The sequence below is a fragment of the Lissotriton vulgaris genome, chromosome 3_1, assembly GCF_964263255.1.
Source record: "Lissotriton vulgaris chromosome 3_1, aLisVul1.2, whole genome shotgun sequence".
NCBI classification, from domain to species: domain Eukaryota; kingdom Metazoa; phylum Chordata; class Amphibia; order Caudata; family Salamandridae; genus Lissotriton; species Lissotriton vulgaris.
In genome coordinates, this window is record NC_141689.1 from 605,769,779 (window position 1) to 605,795,608 (window position 25,830).

Here is a 25,830-nt window from a genome sequence, read left to right on the forward strand (position 1 = left end):
GAGCTGGCCAGTCTTTCGTTAGAACTTCCTCGAGCACCTCCACCTCTTCGCAGGTTGCCAGCGTCGGAGGGATTTTCTTGCAGTGGTGGGCATGCAGCCAATTTCGCTTCCCTTCCACTCGAAGGACAGTTCGGGTGGTGATCAAGACTTGCCAGGGGCCCGTCCACCTCGGCTCCAGACTCTTTGTCCTCTGGAAGATCTTCACGAGGACATGGTCTCCGGGCTTTATCTCATGTCCTGGACCGCTGGATACATCTGGCAAGTCTTGCTGCACCTGTTGGTGGATAAGTGTTAGCTCATTTGTCAATTTATACAAATAGTCGGACATTAGTATATCCGGGACATCGTTAATGGAGGTTGGTTTTGGAGCTGCCAAAATGCTCATAGGCCTGCCGAAGATTACCTCATAAAGAGTTAGTCTGTGCTTGGTTGGGGTGGAGCGCATTGATAGTAATGCAAATGGGAGGGCGTTGGGCCATTTTAACCGGTTGTGGCAACTATTTTGGCCAGTTTTAGCTTCAAGGTTGCATTGTGTCTTTCTACCAGGCCCGCTGATTGGGAGTGCAAGACGGCATGACACTTCTGTTTTACCCCCAACCCTCTCAGGATGTTCTGTATCACCTCGGCTACGAAGTGGGGGCCGTTATCACTCGATAAAATTCTACAAAGGCCATAGCGAGGGAAGAATTTTTTGAGCAATACCTTTGCAGTGGCAAAGGCAGTATTGTCGCGGGTGGGGTATGCCTCCACCCATTTGCAAAAAGCGCACACGACCACTAGGACATATTTCAAACCATGGCACCTTTCTAGTTGGATGTAATCCATTTGTCGGACTTCAAAGGAGTCGTCAGGGACTCCAAACCCTCCCTGCGGTACTATCGTCCCCTTCCCTGGGTTGTGTTGTAGGCAGACTATCAAGCAATCAAAAATGGGAATGGACACGTGTAACTACGTAAACGTAGGTTAAATTGAATCACCCTCATAAACGCTATGCTATTTGCGCAGTGTATATCTGTTCTCCACCCCACATACGCGTTATAGCATAGTCATTGGGTGTCCAAAAGTGCTGTATGCCTACCTCATCCTGAGGTAACCTCTGGTTCGTGTAGTAGTGTCCAGAGAAATAGAGAACCCCCGTGAAAAATAGGAGTGAGTGAAAGTGATTTACTAAAATACAAACAAACACCAACAAAGCTTTACTATAAAAAGGTGAGAATTTTTAAATAAAATTAGTGGGTATAACTTGGGATCGTGTTACTTAATCTCGTTATACTTGAATCATCAGCAACGTCAACATGTTTCTGCTCCTTCTGTGCCCAGCCGGGTCTACGGAGCATTCGTCAGGACAAACAAAACACACATAACATTCATTTACTTACTCAACTTGTGTAGTAATCAATAGTGTTTTTCTTAACACACAGATTCTAATTTGTTCTAGTTTCCTGCAGTAGAGACAAAAGAAACACAGAGAAACATAACATACAGTTTTGGGGGTAGTAAATCAGCACTATTGAAGGTAACTCCTATTTGGAAATATTTATGTTCGTGTATTTATTGTACACTGTATCTCAGGAAGTGTTGCCATAGTGGACCAACGCGACTATTGCTACATGTTTCATCAAAATATGTGCACATTGTCAGAATATTTTGGTAAAAAGGGTAAGAATAGCAGGTTGTTACAACATAGTAAATCAGTGACCCCACGTTGTTACACATTTGGTGGAAAAGAGGGACGTTCCTAATGGAGTCTCTCGTCCCGTTATTAAACGGGAGGAGAAGTTGTTAGATTATTCATGATATATATACATATTCGGAGATTTATATTAATAGCGGTACTTGAAGCCTAAGTATATTTGAAGGGTGGCGGTGGTTTACATTGTCTGAGAAAACAAATTGTATTAGTAGGCAAACAATGCATAGTAAATTCGCTTGTTGCGTGTTCGCCATTAAAAAAAACCGCCTGTTAAAATACGGTGGTTTGAGGTGGTAACATGGAGGAGTATCGTAAATATATTCTTTACCTTATTTGAAAAGGATTCAAAATTCCTAGGCAGACTATACATTGTTGCACTAGGCGTTTGGCAGTTTCGGCTATCTTGGCATTATGCCACACTCTGGTGATCAGTTAAATCATGGGAGAGGAGCCTATGTGTGCGGGTAAATGTGCCATGTTCAATATAGGGATTAAGTAGGCATTAGGCAACAGCCATTTATTCCCATCTTTAGTTCTCCATCAATGTTCCTCGTCCTTCAGTCCCACCCTTCCCCACTCAGTCAGTTCATCCTGCATGCCTGTCATTTGTATGTCTCTTAGAGTGGTTCTAGCATTCGTCAACTGTTTGGCTTGTGACCTGGTCACATACATTCGTGTCATAGTCCTGTCTTCTGCCGTGGCTCGGGCCGTAACATCAGCTAGTGCGTTTCCCTGTCCAATAAAATCAGTCACTTTCTTATGTGCTTGGCATTTTATCACCGCTAGCTTCTCGGGGAGGAGGACTGCTTCTGTCCATGCGGAGACTAAATCTCCATGTAGGATGGGTGTACCATGCTAAGTCAGGAACCCTCTTTCCTTCCATAGGATCCCGAAATGGTGAACTACCCCAAAGGCATACTGACTGTCGGTGTATATGTTGACTGTCGTACCTGATGCTAAAATGCAAGCTCGTGTGAGGGCGATGAGTTCCGCTGACTGGGCAGAGCGTTGAGCAATACAGGCTGTCTCTAGAATGGTTCAGGCTATGGTGACAGCATATGCGGCTGAGGTGGTGCCGTCAGCGAGTTTGATGCAGGAACCGTCCACCCACAGTTCTCCGTCTGGTTCTAAAAAGGCAGTGCCTCTAAGGTCTACTCTACTTTTTGTCTGTTTGTCTGTCAGTGTCACACAGTTGTGTAGGGGAGTCACACCAGGATCGTTTTCGGGTAGTGGTAACAAAGTGGCCGGATTGAGGGTGATGCACCGTTTCAGGGTAAAGTGTGGCGCTAGCAAGGTCAGCTCATATCCTGTCAGTCGGGCGCAGGTCAAATGTTGGGTCTTGGTTTGGTTCAGGAGTGTGTCAACCGCATGGGGTACTAACACAGTGATTGGATTGGAGAGCACTATTCCTTTGCTTTGTCATATTGATACTGCTGCGGCTGCTACAGCACGCAAACACGCTGGCAGAGCTCTGGCTACTGGGTCGAGGGTGGCAGAGAAATATGCGCAAGGGCGCTGCTTGTTACCAATTGATTGCATTAGGACAGACAATGCACATCCCTCCTTCTCGTGTGTGTAGAGGGAGAACGGTTTGGAGTAATCTGGGTTCCTAGGACAGGGGCCGAACAGAGTGCATAGTGTAGCTCTTTAAAGGCAGTTTGATATTCAGGGGTCCAGTGGATAGGTGAGAGGATGTCTTTAGCTAGGAGGGAGTGAAGGGGTTTGGCGATGAGGCTGAAGTTCAGCAACACCGTCGGCAAAAGGAGGAGAGACTCATCAAGGAATGGACCTGCTTCTGACTTCTGGGGACAGGAGTTTCTAGGATTGTCTGTATTCTGTTGGGTGTGAGTTTCCTCCCCTTCTTTGGATAAGAGGTGGCCTAGATAGATTACTTTTGATTTACAAAATTGCAATTTCTTTCGGGAGACCTTGTGACCATCCTTGGCAAGAAAATGGAGCAGTTTGATGGTGGCTGTGACAGCTAATGGTGTGGAGTCTGCTGCTAGAAGGATGTCATCTACATATTGTATTAGAGTCACGCCGTCTGGTAATTGTATAGCGTCCAACTGTCTTTTAAGCGCTTGGCTATAGATGCTCGGGCTCTCTGTGTACCCCTGGGGCGCTCTACAAAATCTATATGAGCGAGAATTTAGGGTAAATCAGAATAGATAGCGTCTGTCTTGGTGAATAGGTATGGAGAAGAACGCATTTTTGAGGTCGATTATTTTAAAGGTGGTAGCGGTTGAGGGAATTGAGGTCAGAATGATAGTGATGTCGGAAACTACTGGGAACTGTGGTACTACAATTTTGTTTACTTCCCGTAGGTCAATGATGAAGCGGTAGGCTTTTCCAATTCCCTCTCCCTGATTGGACCTCCTTGATCTAGGCATCAGCTTTGCCTGGCCGAATGTAACTTTAATATGACTCTGGCCATCACTTTTATTTACTTCTGTTCACCTTTGGAAATTGATCGCGCGCTGCATTGCGCGACTGCAGCTTCATCCCTAACAGCGCTGCCCTTTTGGTCGCGGTCACGTGACTACTCCTGCCTCACACGCCATCTTGAGCAGGGAAGGGCTGCGCTCTAGTCGATCCAGCGCCCCCGCCCTCTGTGTCTACTTAAGGGGCGTTTTCTCTCACCATCGGCAAACCTTTATTTTAATATTGTTCTCCCCTGAGGCGGAAGCCGGGGGATTCTCTTTTCTATCCCTGTTTTTAAAGCTCGTATATTGCACCTATCAGCTGTTGTTATTGTCCGCGCATAGGACCATAACTGTGAGATGTATTTTTAAATACATTGCTGGTGGCTAATTCTTGTGCTCACCTTTTGAAATTGATCGCGCGCTGCATTGCGCGACTGCAGCTTCATCCCTAACAGCGCTGCCCTTTTGGTCGCGGTCACGTGACTACTCCTGCCTCACACGCCATCTTGAGCAGGGAAGGGCTGCGCTCTAGTCGATCCAGCGCTCCCGCCCTCTGTGTCTACTTAAGGGGCGTTTTCTCTCACCATCGGCAAACCTTTATTTTAATATTGTTCTCCCCTGAGGCGGAAGCCGGGGGATTCTCTTTTCTATCCCTGTTTTTTAAAGCTCGTATATTGCACCTATCAGCTGTTGTTATTGTCCGCGCATAGGACCATAACTGTGAGATGTATTTTTAAATACATTGCTGGTGGCTAATTCTTGTGCTCACCTTTGGAAATTGATCGCGCGCTGCATTGCGCGACTGCAGCTTCATCCCTAACAGCGCTGCCCTTTTGGTCGCGGTCACGTGACTACTCCTGCCTCACACGCCATCTTGAGCAGGGAAGGGCTGCACTCTAGTCGATCCAGCGCTCCCGCCCTCTGTGTCTACTTAAGGGGCGTTTTCTCTCACCATCGGCAAACCTTTATTTTAATATTATTCTCCCCTGAGGCGGAAGCCGGGGGATTCTCTTTTCTATCCCTGTTTTTAAAGCTCGTATATTGCACCTATCAGCTGTTGTTATTGTCCGCGCATAGGACCATAGCTGTGAGATGCATTTTTAAATACATTGCTGGTGGCTAATTCTTGTGCTCACCTTTGGAAATTGATCGCGCGCTGCATTGCGCGACTGCAGCTTCATCCCTAACAGCGCTGCCCTTTTGGTCGCGGTCACGTGACTACTCCTGCCTCACACGCCATCTTGAGCAGGGAAGGGCTGCACTCTAGTCGATCCAGCGCTCCCGCCCTCTGTGTCTACTTAAGGGGCGTTTTCTCTCACCATCGGCAAACCTTTATTTTAATATTGTTCTCCCCTGAGGCGGAAGCCGGGGGATTCTCTTTTCTATCCCTGTTTTTAAAGCTCGTATATTGCACCTATCAGCTGTTGTTATTGTCCGCGCATAGGACCATAACTGTGAGATGTATTTTTAAATACATTGCTGGTGGCTAATTCTTGTGCTCACCTTTGGAAATTGATCGCGCGCTGCATTGCGCGACTGCAGCTTCATCCCTAACAGCGCTGCCCTTTTGGTCGCGGTCACGTGACTACTCCTGCCTCACACGCCATCTTGAGCAGGGAAGGGCTGCGCTCTAGTCGATCCAGCACTCCCCCCCTTCCCGCCCTTTCGATGCATAAAAGTAAAGTGATTTCCCGTCCGCGCAGCGGGCGGGCGCAGCGGGCGCGCCGGCGGCGCGCCGGAGGCGCGCCAGAGGCAAGCCCGTCTGCGCCCGTCCGCGCCGGGACCGGGCCCAGGGCCATAACTCCTGCCCAAAATCTATCAGGAAATGTTACAACATACACCAGCCACAACCTACATGCCTTTCGCCCACTTAATACTTCCAAATGTTTAAAAATCAATCTCTCAGAGATCCATAAAGACATGGCCACCACGTGCCCTCACTGTCATTACACTATCCCTCTACTATTTCCCCAACAAACTAACGGCACTCCAATTAAACAAGATGTAGGTGCTATCACTTCTATAGCCCTTATAAATGCGCGCTCACTTGGTAAGCACAGGCAGGAAATATCTGATCTGATTACCGACTACTCTCTCGATATATTGTTCATTACCGAAACTTGGACAGATGATTCCTCACAGCCAGATTTGGTCATCGCTGTGCCACAGGGATTTAAGGCATATTGTCAGGACAGGCCCAAACAAAGAGGGGGTGGGCTGGCTATAATCGCCAGAGATTTATACCCTGTTAGAACAACCTTTATTCCCTCCACCGCCTGTGAGGCCATGCAATTTTCTATCAATATCTCCCCTCTGTTTAATTTCAAGGCTATATTAATATATCGGCCCCCGGGATCAAAAACAACCTTTTTGTCTAACATAAATACCATAATGGAATCTGTAGCCACAGAAAGCAGCTTCACGGTTCTCGGCGACCTGAACTTTCATTTAGATCTTGATCACCTAGCCGACTCTGCTGCCCTTACTACTGACTTAGGCAATCTAGGGCTAAAACAGCTTGTTACATCCTCCACTCACCAAGCAGGCCACATTTTGGACCCCATCTTTTCCAACCTAGAAGGACTGCAAATCACCAATATTTTGCCCATGCCTTGGACAGATCACTTTGCAATCTTTGCCAATATTGCCACTAGCAATCATTGTAACAACAATCCCCAACCTGTACCTAAACTATCGTTTAAAGACTGGAAAAATATAAATTTAGAAAATTTGAAGCTTACACTCGTACAAACCTGCCCAGAGTTCGCTTCAGACCCCAATCTAGCGCTCCAGCAATTATATGACTGGATTGGCCAGGCAACACACCAATCAGCCCCTTCCAAGGAACACTCCAGCAATAGAGCTAAACCCACCGCTCCTTGGTTTAATGATAAACTAAGGACACAAAAACAGATAAATCGGAGCAAGGAAAGAACCTGGAGAAAAGACTACGATGCCGGTAGTAAGTCGGCCTATAAGGAATCCTTAGCACTATATAAAAACATGATAGCAGAAGCTAAAAGAGAATACTACACTGACCAAATTGAGAAAGCCAAGAACTCCAGTAAACAACTATTCTCTATCACCAAAGCTTTATCAGGCAATTCCCCAGACCTCACGTCCCCCCCGTCACAATCTTTGTGTGACTCTCTTGCATCTTTTTTCTACACTAAAGTAGATGACATTTACCAAGCATTCTCCTCCAAATCATCTCCGGTCTTAACTTCATCTGTCACTTCCCCCCCAGCTAATGCCTTCCCTTGCTTTCAACCAGTCACCCAGGATCAAATAAAAAACACACTACTGACCATCAAATCAGGCTCGCCCCTAGACCCTTGCCCTCTATCTGTCCTCAGACTAGTCATAGATGTCATCATACCGGCACTCACACAGGTCTGCAATTTAATATTGCGGTCAGGCTATTACCCGAATCCTCTCAAAAACACATTACTAAAACCTCTGTTAAAAAAACCCTCGCTCGACAAAAGTGAGCTAAAAAATTATCGACCAATTGCTAGTTTACCCTTCATGGCAAAGACAATTGAAAAAATCATGAATACCCAGATCTCTGAGTTTATTGAAGAACACCAGCTTCTTGATAACACGCAGTTCGGGTTCCGAAAATATCACGGGACCGAGACAGCCTTGATCAAATCCGCTGATGATATCAGGGTTATCAGGGACCAGGGTGGCACTGCCATACTGGTTCTGCTAGACTTATCAGCGGCTTTCGACACGGTCGACCACAACATCTTGGTCGACCGTGTCCAAGGACTTGGCATCTGTCATACTGCCAAAAACCTAATAGCCTCTTTCCTTGCCAACAGAACGCAGGCTGTCATCCTAGGACCCTTTCAATCAGCCCAACTCTCTGCCCCCTGCGGAGTTCCTCAAGGCTCATCCCTTAGTCCGACACTTTTTAACATCTACGTGTCGGACCTAGCTAAGACCATCAAAGCACACGGGATGAGCCTTACCTCGTACGCCGACGACACCCAACTAGTGTTGGCGATCAAAGGCGACGGAGAGCAAGTAGCTGAAAAATTTAAGAAAGGGCTCCTAGACATAGGAGATTGGATGGCGACAAACTACTTAAAGCTAAACTCAGAAAAAACTGAGGTACTCATTTTTGGTCCACTCTCCCCAGCCTGGTCCACCCGTTGGTGGCCAGAGACCTTCGGTATTCCTCCCACGCCGACCTCGAAGGTCAGGAATTTGGGTGTCATCTTTGATGATGGACTTAATTTCATGAATCACGCCAACAAAACAGTATCCACAGCGCACTTAAAGTTAAAAATGATCCGCAAAATACGTCCTTTTCTTCCTGACTCTGCTATTAAGACACTGGTTTCTGCTCTTGTCCTCTCATCCCTGGATTATTGTAATGGTTTATTTCTCAATGCGCAAATCCGAGTAACTGCAAAACTTCAAACTATACAAAATGCAGCAGCTCGCCTCATTACCGGCAAAACAAAGTTCGAACCCATTGCCAAAAACATAAAAGATCTTCATTGGCTGACTGTTCAAAAAAGAATTCATTTCAAAGCTCTCTGTATAGTCTTCAAATCAATCAATAATCAAGGACCACATTTCCTAAGAGACCAACTTCAACTCTACAAACCTACAAGAGCTTTACGATCAGCCACTCTCAACCAACTGGTTGTCCCTCGCACCAAAACAGTTTCCTGGGGTGACCGACGCTTTTTGGTGGTGGCCCCCAGACTCTGGAACACCTTGCCTCTTAACATCAGACAAAGTGTTACTCTGCTCCAGTTTCGCAAACTTCTGAAAACCTGGCTTTTCTCTCAGTAATCTTTTTTTCATCCGTCAAATCTGTTTCATTCTCTCATCCCCCATTTCTTCTTAGTCAATATTGGTTTTAGCGCCTTGACGCCCAAGGGTATAAGCAGCGCTTTACAAGTGTTAAAAATAAATAAATAAATAAATAAATTACGCTCCGACTGGTCTAATTGTAAATCGTTTTTTCATGACAATTTTAATTTTTGCCATTTTTGCATAATACAACTTTGTAATTATGTCACTGTATGTTTGATGCGGTTATCACGAAATGCACTTTTTCACTTGGAGAAACGGCTACTTAATGACCCGTTTTTGTTCAAATTGCGGACCTTCCGACCGCAGTACACTGAAGATGTCCGCTTCAGTTTTAATTTTTGCCCAATCCAAAATGGCGCACAGCCTTTGCTATGCTCCTATTGGTCCCCAGCCTCCACGTGGTGTCCACTGTTCTCCATATCGCGTTTTCATTCCATCGACTACACGCCGTGCTGAATTTTCAAGCCTGCAAGGACCCCCATTGCGGACCTGCTTGCTACATTGCCAGGTAACACTACGACGACCCCTGTCAGGATTATTTACATGATTTAGATGATCTTCTATGTAATGCCGGTACTAATGCCCCATATTTATTTCCTGTTTCACCAGAACTCTAAACGAGGGCATCTTCTCTGCCGGTAAGCCCCATTAGCATAGCGTTTATGCTGCTCCGTTCTTACTGGTCCCTTCCCTCACAGATGCATTCAAGTCCAATTTTGGATTTTCCTATTGATAAGGCTCTTTTACCGATTATCACTACAACTGACCTTTTGGTCATTAGAACAGCTTCACTGACCTTATAATTCCACTCTTCAGAACACAGCTTCATTTATAGTGAATTTCGGGCTGAATCCCTTTCAGCCTCACCCCACCGGTAAGCCACTTTTGGTCACTGCAGATCTTGATTTTTTTGCGCACCGTGGTTCATCCATTCACCTGTTGTAATACCGTTTCGCACCACCACAGCCCTCCACCTTGATATCCATCAAGGACACAGCTCATCTGCACAATTGCGTAATAGCGGTTTTAAATATTTCTCATTGGCCAGCCCGAGTTATTTCTTGTCACTAATGGACGTTGCGCCACTCGCCTTGCTCCCCCCTTCCATCACACTGCTTGTATCCAGCATGTATCACACTCCGTTGCCGTTGACACCCTGGCATGGTATGAGTCATGCACTGTATACGCAGTTGTACTAATTATTTACTGACATGTTTTATTCTTTTATGTTTCCCCTTTCTTCTTATATCCTTTTTGTTACGGTATGGCATATTGACTCCCACACAGTGTGGACAACTGTGAATGCTAACTCTTTGGGCAATTATTCTTTGTCCTGAGGATGAACCGATATTGTTTATGGTTCGAAACGTCGTCGACCTAAATGCACTAAATGCATAGTTGATACAGATTTTTCATGCATATGTGTATGTTTTGGATTATTTGTTTTATGATTTACAATATCCAGATGACCTGTTATTGCCTACTACTTTCCCTTCTGTTTGTGTTCCCTTAGTGTGTTAGTCGGACATCGGCTGGTGTCCCGCTTCCATCACACTTATTGTTATGTGATCAATTTTATTAGGATAATAAATTGTCCGGCTGGACACTTACTCAAAAATATAGTTCCATTTTGTCTATATTCATTCTCTTCTAATTTTCCCTTGTCTAAGGACCACTGTCTTTAAAAATAAGTACCGACCCATGGTTCTTAGCATATTGCGCCCTGGGTTCCCTTGTTTGTTTAAATAAGGTGGCATTTGTGGCAAGACTGTGCCGGTGCAACAGTTGTACAAACAAGTTGTTCCAAAATTCTTTGCACCATTCTCGGGGTGCGGCGACAGTGATATCATATAATGTTCTTTCTGGGTGGTAGGTTGCAAGGTTGGAAACATTGTTCTGTGTGCAGGAGCATTCTCTTCAATGATTCAGACTGAGATCATTAGCAAGAGACAGGTGAGAAATACTGCGGTAAGTGCAATAGTCTTTGTGCTGTGCAAGTTAGCGGTCTTGGAGGCTTTGCGATTGTTCTTCCAGTTTTCGATATCTTCCATCATCTTCACGGGGCTCAGTGACTGGCAGGACCATATGCTTTGTCTAGCATTTTACCCTGGTAGCATCGGCTGTGCTACCAATCTGAGGTTTTCGACTCAGTAAGTGGCCTGGTTGTCGGAGCACCCTCCTTTCATTGATCTCAGGTTGTACCCCTTCTTGGATTGCACTGTGGGGTCAGGAAATTCTGTGAGTTGCAGTATGTCTTCTTGTGGATAGCAACTCCGAGCTGGCCAGTCTTTCGTTAGAACTTCCTCGAGCACCTCCACCTCTTCGCAGGTTGCCAGCGTCGGAGGGATTTTCTTGCAGTGGTGGGCATGCAGCCAATTTCGCTTCCCTTCCACTCGAAGGACAGTTCGGGTGGTGATCAAGACTTGCCAGGGGCCCGTCCACCTCGGCTCCAGACTCTTTGTCCTCTGGAAGATCTTCACGAGGACATGGTCTCCGGGCTTTATCTCATGTCCTGGGCCGCTGGATACATCTGGCAAGTCTTGCTGCACCTGTTGGTGGATAAGTGTTAGCTCGTTTGTCAGTTTATACAAATAGTCGGACATTAGTATATCCGGGACATCGTTAATGGAGGTTGGTTTTGGAGCTGCCAAAATGCTCATAGGCCTGCCGAAGATTACCTCATAAAGAGTTAGTCTGTGCTTGGTTGGGGTGGAGCGCATTGATAGTAATGCAAATGGGAGGGCGTTGGGCCATTTTAACCGGTTGTGGCAACTATTTTGGCCAGTTTTAGCTTCAAGGTTGCATTGTGTCTTTCTACCAGGCCCGCTGATTGGGAGTGGAAGACGACATGACACTTCTGTTTTACCCCCAACCCTCTCAGGATGTTCTGTATCACCTCTGCTACGAAGTGGGGGCCGTTATCACTCGATAAAATTCTACAAAGGCCATAGCGAGGGAAGAATTTTTTGAGCAATACCTTTGCAGTGGCTAAGGCAGTATTGTCGCGGGTGGGGTATGCCTCCACCCATTTGCAAAAAGCGCACACGACCACTAGGACATATTTCAAACCATGGCACTTTTCTAGTTGAATGTAATCCATTTGTCGGTCTTCAAAGGGGTCGTCAGGGACTCCAAACCCTCCCCGCGGTACTACCGTCCCCTTCCCTGGGTTGTGTTGTAGGCAGACTATCAAGCAATCAAAAATGGGAATGGACACGTGTAACTACGTAAACGTAGGTTAAATTGAATCACCCTCATAAACGCTATGTTATTTGCGCAGTGTATATCTCTTCTCCGCCCCACATACGCGTTATAGCATAGTCATTGGGTGTCCAAAAGTGCTGTATGCCTACCTCATCCTGAGGTAACCTCTGGTTCGTGTAGTAGTGTCCAGAGAAATAAAGAACCCCCGTGAAAAATAGGAGTGAGTGAAAGTGATTTATTAAAATACAAACAAACACCAACAAAGCTTTACTATAAAAAGGTGAGAATTTTTAAATAAAATTAGTGGGTATAACTTGGGATCGTGTTACTTAATCTCGTTATACTTGAATCATCAGCAACGTCAACATGTTTCTGCTCCTTCTGTGCCCAGCCGGGTCTACGGAGCATTCGTCAGGACAAACAAAACACACATAACATTCATTTACTTACTCAACTTGTGTAGTAATCAATAGTGTTTTTCTTAACACACAGATTCTAATTTGTTCTAGTTTCCTGCAGTAGAGACAAAAGAAACACAGAGAAACATAACATACAGTTTTGGGGGTAGTAAATCAGCACTATTGAAGGTAACTCCTATTTGGAAATATTTATGTTCGTGTATTTATTGTACACTGTATCTCAGGAAGTGTTGCCATAGTGGACCAACGCGACTATTGCTACATGTTTCAGCAAAATCTGTGCACATTGTCAGAATATTTTGGTAAAAAGGGTAAGAATAGCAGGTTGTTACAACATAGTAAATCAGTGACCCCACGTTGTTACACATTTGGTGGAAAAGAGGGACGTTCCTAATGGTGTCTCTCGTCCCGTTATTAAACGGGAGGAGAAGTTGTTAGATTATTCGTGATATTTATACATATTCGGAGATTTATATTAATAGCGGTACTTGAAGCCTAAGTATATTTGAAGGGTGGCGGTGGTTTACATTGTCTGAGAAACCAAATTGTATTAGTAGGCAAACAATGCATAGTAAATTCGCTTGTTGCGTGTTCGCCATTAAAAAAAAAACGCCTGTTAAAATACGGTGGTTTGAGGTGGTAACATGGAGGAGTATCGTACATATATTCTTTACCTTATTTGAAAAGAATTCAAAATTTCTAGGCGGACTATACATTGTTGCACTAGGTGTTTGGCAGTTTCGGCTATCTTGGCATTATGCCACACTCTGATGATCAGTTAAATCATGGGAGAGGAGCCTATGTGTGCGGGTAAATGTGCCATGTTCAATATAGGGATTAAGTGTTGGATTTCTCCCCAACCGGACCCACACCACGGAAGCGAGGATGGCCCCACTCCTCTACCCCTATTCGGAACGCCACACGCCCTTTAGATCACAGCGTGGCAGCGGACCGAACAAAGGAAGAAGGTAGGAAAAACAAAACAAAGAAAGAGAAACGCCCAGGCTCTTTCTATGTCACAGCTAGATAACTCTGTAATTGCATCTAGGATAAGTCTTCTAACCTGCAGCAAAAACAAGACAAGAAGCAGAGAAGAGAACATGAGGTTACTCACAAACACAGTGTCCTCCTACATGCATCCCCTTCCATTCACCCTTAACACTGCCCAACACACCCCCTTTTTCTCCTTACTTGTATGACATAGACGGCTCTTCGGATGGGAGATGTGTAGAGAGTAGTCCCACAGGAAATTGCAAACAATACTTCCAAGTGCGAGCGTTTAATTCCAAAAAGGGGAAAAAGTCATAATTCTGACTCAAAAAACCCCTTAACTAAGTTATGCCAGCTTAAATCACCGTTTTCTGCATTACACGATCCTAATTGTGGCCACAAACTAAAGCGCGTTCTGAATGAAACGCCTGAAGCAAAACGCTTCGTGAAATGGTCCCAACAGTCACACAACGATGCGGACGGGTACTCAAGAACCCGGAAATCGGCACCGCCGTAACTCTGACTGCAAAACAGAAGAGCTCCAAACCCTTTCTGAAACTAACCACTAAATGTCCCAAGTCTTCTTGACGCTTCCAATATCCGAAGCGCAACGTAATTCTCCTGTTGCACCCAACCAGCGGAAAGGTGATCCAAGCAACGAGGGTCCGAAACGCAGAACGAAGCCTCGTTCTGCACAGCACAGCTTTCAGCGGAATCACGCCGGGAATGAAAGAACGCACCCAACAGGATTAACAAGAAATCCCCACAACTCGAACTGGAAACGGACGAACTCCAACCAGGTAAGAAACCAAGTCCCGATCAATGACACGGGCACCTAGTTATGGAGGAGAGAGGAAGGAAAAAGGGGGCGGAGGCTACCGAAAGGTGGACACTGAAAGAGGACACTGGTAAATTCAGGCAACAGGTAACAGGAAAGAAAGAAAAGTCTGCCTAATTCCTAACAGTTCCTCCCCTCAAAGGCCTCCCAACAGGACGGGGTTTAGTCGGGTGACGGAGATGGAACAATCTAATTAAAACGAGGGGCATGTACTCCTGTAGCTGGTTCCCAGGAACGTTCCTCAGGAGGGTACCCTTTCCAATCAATTAAGTACATCAACTTCCCCCTTCTCCTCCTAGCATCGAGGATCGCATTAACCTCGTATTCCTCCTCACCATTCACTAGCACTGAAGGGGGAGGAGGCAAGGTCTGATCGGTGTGTTTATATGGCTTCAACAATGAAGTGTGGAATACCGGATGAATACCATATTCATCAGGCAACTCCAGCCTTATAGCCACAGGATTAATCACTCGTTCTATAGGAAATGGACCCACATATCTTGGTTGTAGTTTCCTGGAGCCTTCCAATCTCAAGTTCCTTGTTGACAACCAAACCCTGTCACCCACTACATAAGAGGGGGAAGGTACCCTATGCTTGTCGGCCTGCCTTTTCATGTCCTCCTTTGCCTTCTTCAGATGTTCCTGAGCTATGCCCCAAATCCTACTCAATGCTATTCCTAGGGAATCTACCGCAGGCACTAGACCCGTAGGTTGGATAGGGATGGCCTTGGGATGAAAACCCATAGAACAGTAAAAGGGGGACATACCCATAGCAGAATGAACGCTGTTGTTGTATGCGAATTCCGCAAGAGGAAGGGCTATCACCCAATTACGTCAAAGAGGTCAACAAACAACGCAGATACTGTTCCATCGTTTGGTTGATTCTCTCAGTCTGGCCATCGGACTGAGGATGATAGGCAGAAGACAAGCAGATTTTCATTTGTAAAGCCTCACATAACTCTGTCCAGAAACGGGACACAAACTGCGCTCCCCTATCGGACACAATGGCAGATGGTAAACCGTGCAGTCTCACTATAGATGACACAAAGACTAAAGCCATTTCCTTCGCAGTAGGCAGTTTAGGTAAAGGGATGAAGTGGGCCATTTTTGTGAAGGAATCAACCACAACAAAAATCACAGTACACCCTGACTCCTCCGGTAAATCTGTAACAAAGTCCATACTAATCGTATGCCAAGGTGCAGGGGGTACTGGTAAAGGTTGTAACAGGCCAGAGGGACTGGAATGTGATGGTTTACTCACAGCACAAACAGGGCAAGATGCCACGAATTGTTGCACGTCATATGGCAATGACTCCCACCAAAACCAACGTAAACAGAATTCTCTAGTTTTAATAATCCCGGGATGACCTACTAAGGCCGATGAATGACACCATCGTAACACGGTGTCCTTCAAAGCAGGAGGAATGAACAACTGTGTGCCGTGATACAACAATCCGTCTCTCATGGAAAAGGAAGGAAGAGAATCCCAAGGGGTCAGATCCATGCTTTTCAACCTATCCTTTACTGTGGTCAAAAAGTCATCCAAAGAAACGCTGCCCACAACCTTTTCTGGGGCAATGAAAGACCCCATGTCTTTGTCAGTCCCCCACTCGTTCTGTTTCACATGTATTCTAGACAAGGCATCTGATTTCAACTGCTGAGCGGCAGGCCTGTAAGTAATCATGAAATCGTATTCATTGAAAAATGAAACCCACCTCATCTGCCTAGGGGTCAAAGCCCGCGCGGACCTGAAGAATTCAAGATTCTTATGGTCCGTGTAAATGGTGATGGAATAGTGAGCTCCCCACAAGTGGTGTCTCCACTCCTCAAAGGAGAGCTTGATGGCCAACAATTCACGTTCGGCCACCGTATAGTTTCTTTCAGCAGGTAACAAGGTCTTTGAAAAGAAAGCTATAGGATGCATAAACCCCGTCTCTACATCTCGCTGAGACAGGACGCCCCCCACGGCTCCCAAGGAAGCATCCGCTTCAACAAAAAAGGGCAACGCTGGGTCAGGATGGACAAGAACAGGGGCTGTAGTGAACCGTTCGATCAATTGATCTAACGACATTTGCGCCAAATAGGACCACACAAAAGGAACTCCCTTTCTCAATAAAACAGTCATGGGGGCAACAATCTCTGAGAAATGGGAGATAAACCGCCGATAGAAATTAGCGAATCCAAGCAATACCTGCACCTCTTTTACACATTTAGGTGGTGGCCAAGATGTTATAGCCTCGATCTTGCGTGGATCCATTCAAATACCCTCAGCAGATGCAAGAAAACCCAAAAACTCCACTTTATCTGTATGGAAACTGCATTTCTCTGGCCTCACAAACAACTGGTGGTCTTTCAAGGTTTGTAAGACCTGGCGCACGTGGGTCTCATGTTCTTTCTCTGTGCAGGAAAAAATCAATATATTGTCTATATAGACGATCACGCTCAAGTCCAAATATTCCCTTAGAACTTCGTTGATGAAGAACTGAAAAGCAGCCGGAGCATTACACAATCCGAAGGGCATAACACAATACTCATACAGACCGAACTTAGTCCGGAAGGCAGTTTTCCATTCATCGCCTTCACGGACTCGTATGAGATGGTATGCCCCTCGGAGATCCAATTTTGTGAAAACCGTTGCATGCTTCAGTTGATCTAGCAACACAGGAATCAAGGGAAGAGGATACTTGTTCTTAATTGTACCCTTGTTGAGCGCCCTATAATCTACACAAGCGCGGAGGCCACCCTCACGTTTAGGAATGAAGAAGATAGCTGAGGAAGCAGGAGAGGAAGAAGGACGAATAAACCCCTTCGCTAACATCTCATCTATGTACTCTTTCAAATGATGTTCTTCCGGTTCGGACAAGGCATAGATGCGACAACATGGCAGAGTAGCTCCGGGAACCAAATCTATTCTACAATCGAACGAGCGATGTGGAGGCAACTCCCTAGCTCGTCCTTTGTCGAACACCTCGGCAAACTCTACATACGCCTCTGGAATCTTTTGCACGTCACACCTCAACCCATCACCCACAGCACAGGTTAAAGGAGTGACCCAATCCGTGGCTACCTTATAACAACCTTTCAGACAATAGACCGAATCCAGAGTCACAGTTCTTCGAAACCAATCAATCCTAGGATTGTGGGACTGCAACCAAGGTACTCCCAACACGATACCAAAAGAAGGAGCATCAATCAAATCAAATCCGAGGTATTCAGAATGTCCGTTGTCACATATCATACACAATGGTTCAGTCTGTTTAGTAATAGTACCAGAAGACAACTCGGTTCCATCTATGGCCCTCACAGGTTCAGGTTGGTCTTTCAGGATCCAAGGTACCTTTAATTGTTTAGCTAACCGGATATCCATGAAATTACCTGTGGCACCAGAATCCAATAATGCCGATACAGGTGCCCTATGACTATTAGAAATAACCAGACAAACGGTAATCATGAAATGTTTAGGGACTCTTTTTACTATACCAGGAATCTGATAGGATGGATTAAGTTTGTCTACCACTGAGTCCTCAGGTGGTTGGACACATGCTACTACTTTCTTAGAAGGCATTGAAGATGGTTTTACAGAACAATCCCTGGCATAATGGCCTCCTTGCCCACAATAAAGACATAGATTCTGAGAACGTCTTCTACTCTTCTCTTCGGCGGACAGGGGACCCCTCACTCCACCTATCTCCATAGGTTCCGGAGTTGTTCGGCCTTCTCCTGTACTCTTAACGTCACTTCTAGTAGGAACTCCTCTGGACAACTGAAAGCGGTTTTTCTCACCTTTCCTCTCCAGTAGTCTGTGGTTCAATTTTACTACTAGGTCAAGAAACTCCACACAGTCCTCAGGGGGATTCACCACCTGAGAAACAACGTCCTTCAAGTCTTCTGACAACCCTTGATAGAACAAAGAGGTTTGTTTATCAACGGGCCAGTGGGTCTCAGATACTAAACGATTAAATGTGGACACATAGGTCAATAAATCCTGTTTCCCCTGTCTCAATTTTAACAACTCAGCATCACTGGCTTGCATAAACGCATGTTTCGCAAACAAACAATGCATCTGCTCCTTGAAAGCTCCATAATTATACAGAACCGGATCATCATTGTCCACCAAAGGTACCGCCCAAGAGGCAGCTGTTCCCGCCAAATATGAAATGACAAACGCCACTTTAGAGGAGTCGTTAGGGAATGAAGCAGGACGACACATGAAGTGTAAATGACACTGATTCATAAACACACTGTATTTACTAGAATCGCCAGAAAACCTCTCTGGGACAGCCAACGGGACAGGGGTAGGGGTAGTAACGTTCACAGTTAAAGGGGGATTACTAGTACTAGCACTTGTACTCCTATCGAAGTGGAAAGTGGCAGGCTGGACTACAGAGGTTTTTCCCATTCCCCACACTGGATCCTTACTTTTTCCTGCACTCATTTCCTGTCGTAGCCCTTGATTCTCCTGTTGTAGTTCCTGCACTTTGATTTGAAGAGCATTAACAGCCCCCATCAAATCCTGCATTGTAGGGGCCCTCTCCTCTAGAACATTCCCATCCTCATCCATTCTCGCTCAGGTGGCGTAAAGTTCGTGGGCTTGGTTTTCTGTTGGATTTCTCCCCAACCGGACCCACACCACGGAAGCGAGGATGGCCCCACGCCTCTACCCCTATACGGAACGCCACACGCCCTTTAGATCACAGCGTGGCAGCGGACCGAACAAAGGAAGAAGGTAGGAAAAACAAAACAAAGAAAGAGAAACGCCCAGGCTCTTTCTATGTCACAGCTAGATAACTCTGTAATGGCATCTTGGATAAGTCTTCTAACCTGCAGCAAAAACAAGACAAGAAGCAGAGAAGAGAACATGAGGTTACTCACAAACACAGTGTCCTCCTACATGTATCCCTTTCCATTCACCCTTAACACTGCCCAACACACCCCCTTTTTCTCCTTACTTGTATGACATAGACGGCTCTTCGGAAGGGAGATGTGTAGAGAGTAGTCCCACAGGAAATTGCAAACAATACTCCCAAGTGGGATCTATGATGTTACAACGCGTTATTTTACAACGCATGCTGTAACATCGCAACTTTTACAGCGCAGGTTCCATTACAACGGATGTCATTACAACGCAGGATATTACATAGCAGATGGTATTACAACGCATACCATTACATCGTAAGTATAGGTAAGTATAATTTATTTAAAAAAATGAAATTAAGTTAATTTTATTAATTTTATTTTACTAATATAATTAAAATAATTTAAAAAATGTAATTAATATAATTTATTTAAATAAGTTTAATTTAATTTTAAATAGGAATTAATGTAATTTAATTAAATTAATATAATTTTATTAATTTAATTTAATAAATATAATAAAATTAATTAATTAAATATAATTAATTAAATTAAATTAATATAATTGTATTAATCTTATCTTTATTTAAATAAGTTTAATTTAATTTTAAATAGGAATTAATGTAATTTAATTAAAATAATATAATTTTATTAATTTAATTTAATAAATTTAATAATAGTAATTATTTAAATTTAATTAATTTAATTTAATAAATATAATTGTATTAATCTTAAAATTGTAATTAATTTCATTTAATAAATTTAATTAATTTTAATTTAATTAATTATTTTAATTTAATTAAAGTCGTACTTTAAAAAAAATAAACCCTAAAAATACCCCTGAACCCCAAAACCCAAACCCAGCCCTAAAACCTAAAAACACCCCTGTACCCCAAAACCCAAACCCTGCCCTAAAACCTAAAAACACCCCTGTACCCCAAAACCCAAACCCTGCCCTGAAACCTAAAAACACCCCTGTACCCCAAAACCCAAACCCTGCCCTAAAACCTAAAAACACCCCTGTACCCCAAAACCCAAACCCTGCCCTGAAACCTAAAAACACCCCTGTACCCCAAAACCCAAACCCTGCCCTGAAACCTAAAAACACCCCTGTACCCCAAAACCCAAACCCTGCCCTAAAACCTAAAAACACCCCTGTACCCCAAAACCCAAACCCTGCCCTAAAACCTAAAAACACCCCTGTACCCCAAAACCCAAACCCTGCCCTAAAACCTAAAAACACCCCTGTACCCCAAAACACAAACCCTGCCCTAAAACCTAAAAACACCCCTGTACCCCAAAACCCAAACCCTGCCCTGAAACCTAAAAATACCCCTGTACCCCAAAACCCAAACCCTGCCCTGAAACCTAAAAATACCCCTGTACCCCAAAACCCAAACCCTGCCCTGAAACCTAAAAACACCCCTGTACCCCAAAACCCATCCCCTGCCCTAAAACCTAAAAACACTCCTGTACCCCAAAACCCAAACCCTGCCCTAAAACCTAAAAATACCCAAACACCCCAAAACATATACCTCAGTACCCCAAAACATATACTCCTATACTCATACTTATTTTAAAAATTACTTAAATAAATACATTTAATTTATAATATTAAAAAACATAAATAAATATATTTATTAATAATTAATATTAATTAAATTAATTAAATAAAATTAAAAAAAATTAAAAAAAAGTTTAAATACTTACCAATACTTACGATGTAATGGTATGCGTTGTAATACCATCTGCTATGTAATATCCTGCGTTGTAATGACATCCGTTGTAATGGAACCTGCGTTGTAAAAGCTGCGTTGTAACAGCATTACGACGTAAAAGTTGCGTTGTAACAGTAACGCACCTCCCAAGTGCGAGTGTTTAATTCCAAAAAGGGGAAAAAGTCATAATTCTGACTCAAAAAACCCCTTAACTAAGTTATGCCAGCTTAAATCGCCGTTTTCTGCATTACACAATCCTAATTGTGGCCACAAACTAAAGCGCGTTCTGAATGAAACGCCTGAAGCAAAACGCTTCGTGAAATGGTCCCAACAGTCACACAACGATGCGGACGGGTACTCAAGAACCCGGAAATCGGCACCGCCGTAACTCTGACTGCAAAACAGAAGAGCTCCAAACCCTTTCTGAAACAAACCACTAAATGTCCGTAGTCTTCTTGACGCTTCCAATATCCGAAGCGCAACGTAATTCTCCCGTTGCACCCAACCAGCGGAAAGGTGATCCAAGCAACGAGGGTCCAAAACGTAGAATGAAGCCTCGTTCTGCACAGCATAGCTTTCAGCGGAATCACGCCGGGAATGAAAGAACGCACCCAACAGGATTAACAAGAAATCCCCACAACTCGAACTGGAAACGGACGAACTCCAACCAGGTAAGAAACCAAGCCCCGATCAATGACACGGGCACCTAGTTATGGAGGAGAGAGGAAGGAAAAAGGGGGCGGAGGCTACCGAAAGGTGGACACTGAAAGAGGACACTGGTAAATTCAGGCAACAGGTAACAGGAAAGAAAGAAAAGTCTGCCTAATTCCTAACATTAAGTAGGCATTGGGCAACAGCCATTTATTCCCATCTTTAGTTCTCCATCAATGTTCCTCGTCCTTCAGTCCCACCCTTCCCCACTCAGTCAGTTCATCCTGCATGCCTGTCATTTGTATGTCTCTTAGAGTGGTTCTAGCATTCGTCCACTGTTTGGCTTGTGACCTGGTCACATACATTCGTGTCATAGTCCTGTCTTCTGCCGTGGCTCGGGCCGTAACATCAGCTAGTGCGTTTCCCTGTCCAATAAAATCAGTCACTTTCTTATGTGCTTGGCATTTTATCACCGCTAGCTTCTCAGGGAGGAGGACTGCTTCTGTCCATGCGGAGACTAAATCTCCATGTAGGATGGGTGTACCATGTTAAGTCAGGAACCCTCTTTCCTTCCATAGGATCCTGAAATGGTGAACTACCCCAAAGGCATACTGACTGTCTGTGTATATGTTGACTGTCGTACCTGATGCTAAAATGCAAGCTCGTGTGAGGGCGATGAGTTCCGCTGCCTGGGCAGAGCGTTGAGCAATACAGGCAGTCTCTAGAATGGTTCGGGCTATGGTGACAGCGTATGCGGCTGAGGTGGTGCCGTCAGCGAGTTTGATGCAGTTACCGTCCACCCACAGTTCTCCGTCTGGTTCTAAAAAGGCAGTGCCTCTAAGGTCTACTTTACTTTTTGTCTGTTTGTCTGTCAGTGTCACACAGTTGTGTAGTGGAGTCACACCAGGATCGTTTTCGGGTAGTGGTAACAAAGTGGCCGGATTGAGGGTGGTGCACCGTTTCAGGCTAAAGTGTGGCGCTAGCAAGGTCAGCTCATATCCTGTCAGTCGGGCGCAGGTCAAATGTTGGGTCTTGGTTTGGTTCAGGAGTGTGTCAACCACATGGGGTACTAACACAGTGATTGGATTGGAGAGCACTATTCCTTTGCTTTGTCATATTGATACTGCTGCGGCTGCTACAGCACGCAAACACGCTGGCAGAGCTCTGGCTACTGGGTCGAGGGTGGCAGAGAAATATGCGCAAGGGCGCTGCTTGTTACCATTTGATTGCGTTAGGACAGACAATGCACATCCCTCCTTCTCGTGTGTGTAGAGGGAGAATGGTTTGGAGTAATCTGGGGTTCCTAGGACAGGGGCCGAACAGAGTGCATCACGTAGCTCTTTAAAGGCAGTTTGATTCTCAGGGGTCCAGGGGATAGGTGAGGGGATGTCTTTAGCTAGGAGGGAGTGAAGGGGTTTGGCGATGAGGCTGAAGTTCAGCAACACCGTCAGCAAAAGGAGGAGAGACTCATCAAGGAATGGACCTGCTTCTGACTTCTGGGGACAGGAGTTTCTAGGATTGTCTGTATTCTGTTGGGTGTGAGTTTCCTCCCTTCTTTGGATAAGAGGTGGCCTAGATAGATTACTTTTGATTTACAAAATTGCAATTTCTTTCGGGAGACCTTGTGACCATCCTTGGCAAGAAAATGGAGCAGTTTGATGGTGGCTGTGACAGCTAATGGTGTGGAGTCTGCTGCTAGAAGGATGTCATCTACATATTGTATTAGAGTCACGCCGTCTGGTAATTGTATAGCGTCCAACTGTCTTTTAAGCGCTTGGCTATAGATGCTCGGGCTCTCTGTGTACCCCTGGGGCGCTCTACAAAATCTATATGAGCGAGAATTTAGGGTAAATCAGAATAGATAGCGGCTGCCTTGGTGAATAGGTATGGAGAAGAACGCATTTTTGAGGTCGATTATGGTAAAGGTGGTAGCGGTTGAGGGAATTAAGGTCAGAATGATAGTGATGTCGGAAACTACTGGGTACTGTGGTACTACAATTTTGTTTACTTCCCGCAGGTCAATGATGAAGCGGTAGGCTTTTCCATCTCCCTCTCCCTGTCTCTTTATTATCGGTAGTATGGGGCTGTTACAAAGGTTGCTCACTACCTCCTCTACCACCCCTGCCTCCATCAAAGAGTGTATGATGTCCGTCAGTGCCTTCTCCCCCTCTGGTGAGATTTTGTACTGAGGTACCTTCGGCAGAATTTCATCTTGTCGTATCGTCACGTGTACTGGGTCAATCATCATTTGTCCTACGTCTGAATCAGCTCTAGCCCATAAGTGTGATGGCAAAGTGTCCAGTAGGGATGTGTCAGTCTCAGAGATGGGATACATGTGCTGGGAAGTGCTATCTCTATGGTGGTGACGGTTGTCATATAGGATGACACGCACTCCGTCTGGCAAGCACCTGATTGTCGCATGGAAGTGCTTCAAAAGATCGAGACCCATAATGGCATCTGGGGTGTTAGAAGAGAGGAGAAATGTTGTTTCCACGATATTGTTGTCAAGGTTGAAAGGGATCGGTCTGGACAAAGGGTTGGTGGAGGGCATACCATCAAATCCTATTGAGGTGAGCCAGACAAGGGTGCCCTTGGAATCAGTCGATTGGATCGTGCACTACGTGTTGCTCCCTTGTCTACCATAAATGGCGACTTTGTGCCCAGGACCTTTCCTGTAACATAAGGGCCTTGCTAATCAACATAGAGCTTGACTGGATCCCTCCCTTGCCCCTGGTTGTCCTGTGCAAAGTCATACATGTTGACGTAATCTGTTGGTTGATACTGGTTCTGTCTAGGACGGTCAAATGCATTCACTCTTCCTGGCCTTTCTTCACTTGCTTCACTCGTGTACCCTCTCCCACGTCCTCTTCCTCTCTGTATATTTGCTATATCCGTTGTCCCTCTGCCCCTACCAGCTCCTGATAAGGCCGGGCATTGGGATTTCCAGTGTCCATATTCCTTGCAAAATGCGCTTGATCCTGTCCTAAGTCCTGGCATCGTACATATGGTGTCAACGAGTCATTTCCAGGTGGCTGTACTCTAGGGACATTCTTTTGGTATCCTCCCTTATATTGTTCCCTCCCTGTATTCACCCCTAGGAGTTGGGCTATCATTACTCTTTCCTTCAAGTCCTTCTTTTTCTTTTCTGTAGCCCTGTCAATCTCGTTTTTCTGATGTTCATAGAACTTGGCCATTCGAAGAATGGCCGCTGGTTTAGATGCTGCCCAACTACTTTTGCTAGTTTGTAGTTTCTGGGATACCTCCGGCAGCAGTCGTTTGACGTAATTTTGCACGAATAAGTGGTGTCTGGTTGCAGTGGACATGTCCTGTCCACTCTAATCGGAGAACACTGTTTTAAATCTCGAGAAATACTCAGAGACATCCTCTTTGTGGTATCTGGCGGCACGCGGTTACTATGGACCAGTCTATCTTTTTCTCCGGTATCAGTGTTTTTACCTTCTGCACTATTTTGTCAAGGAGGTCCAATATAGCTTTAACCGTTTTTTGACCAGGATTCCGCTGTTTGTCAAATGTGCTGAGTTGTTCCCAGGTATGACCGAGCAATTCTGTGTGGTCTATCTTCCTAATCTGCTTCCACACATCGGCTGGCAAACATAACCCAAGGAACAAGTCGATGTCGGCAAGTGTCATTATTGTGGACCCCAAAGCGGTACCTAGTTCTATGTAAAAGGCAGTGGGATTCTTTCATAAATCCGACAGAGATTTGCGGAACGTCAGGATGTCCTGTCTGTTCCATGGCTGATACACCCAATTGTAGACCACCCTCCCTTTAGCGTCCTGATGGTTTATGTTGTCATTAGTCCCTTGTCCCCTAGGGGGAACGCAATACGGGGCGGCTTCCTTTATTAGCATCATGCTATCTAGCTTCTCTATTAGGGGTTTTACTAGCTTTGATGCCCTGTCTGTATCTATCCGCCCTTGTTCTATGAGGTGGCGGAATACTTCTAACGTGGACGAAAAGAGTTCTGCCACATCGTTTTCGTTTTCGTCTCCAATGTCAACCTTTCTATAAAGAGCCATTAATCTCCCTGTCACTACATCCTAAAATTTCTCTTCATAGGCAGTAAGTGCCTAGTTATAGAAGCGGACAAAGAAGAATCGTTTGTGGTTCTCAACATAGGAATTGCATATGTCAGTCACATACTCTTCCGTTTCTCTTCTCTCCACAAGGGTTTTGACTATC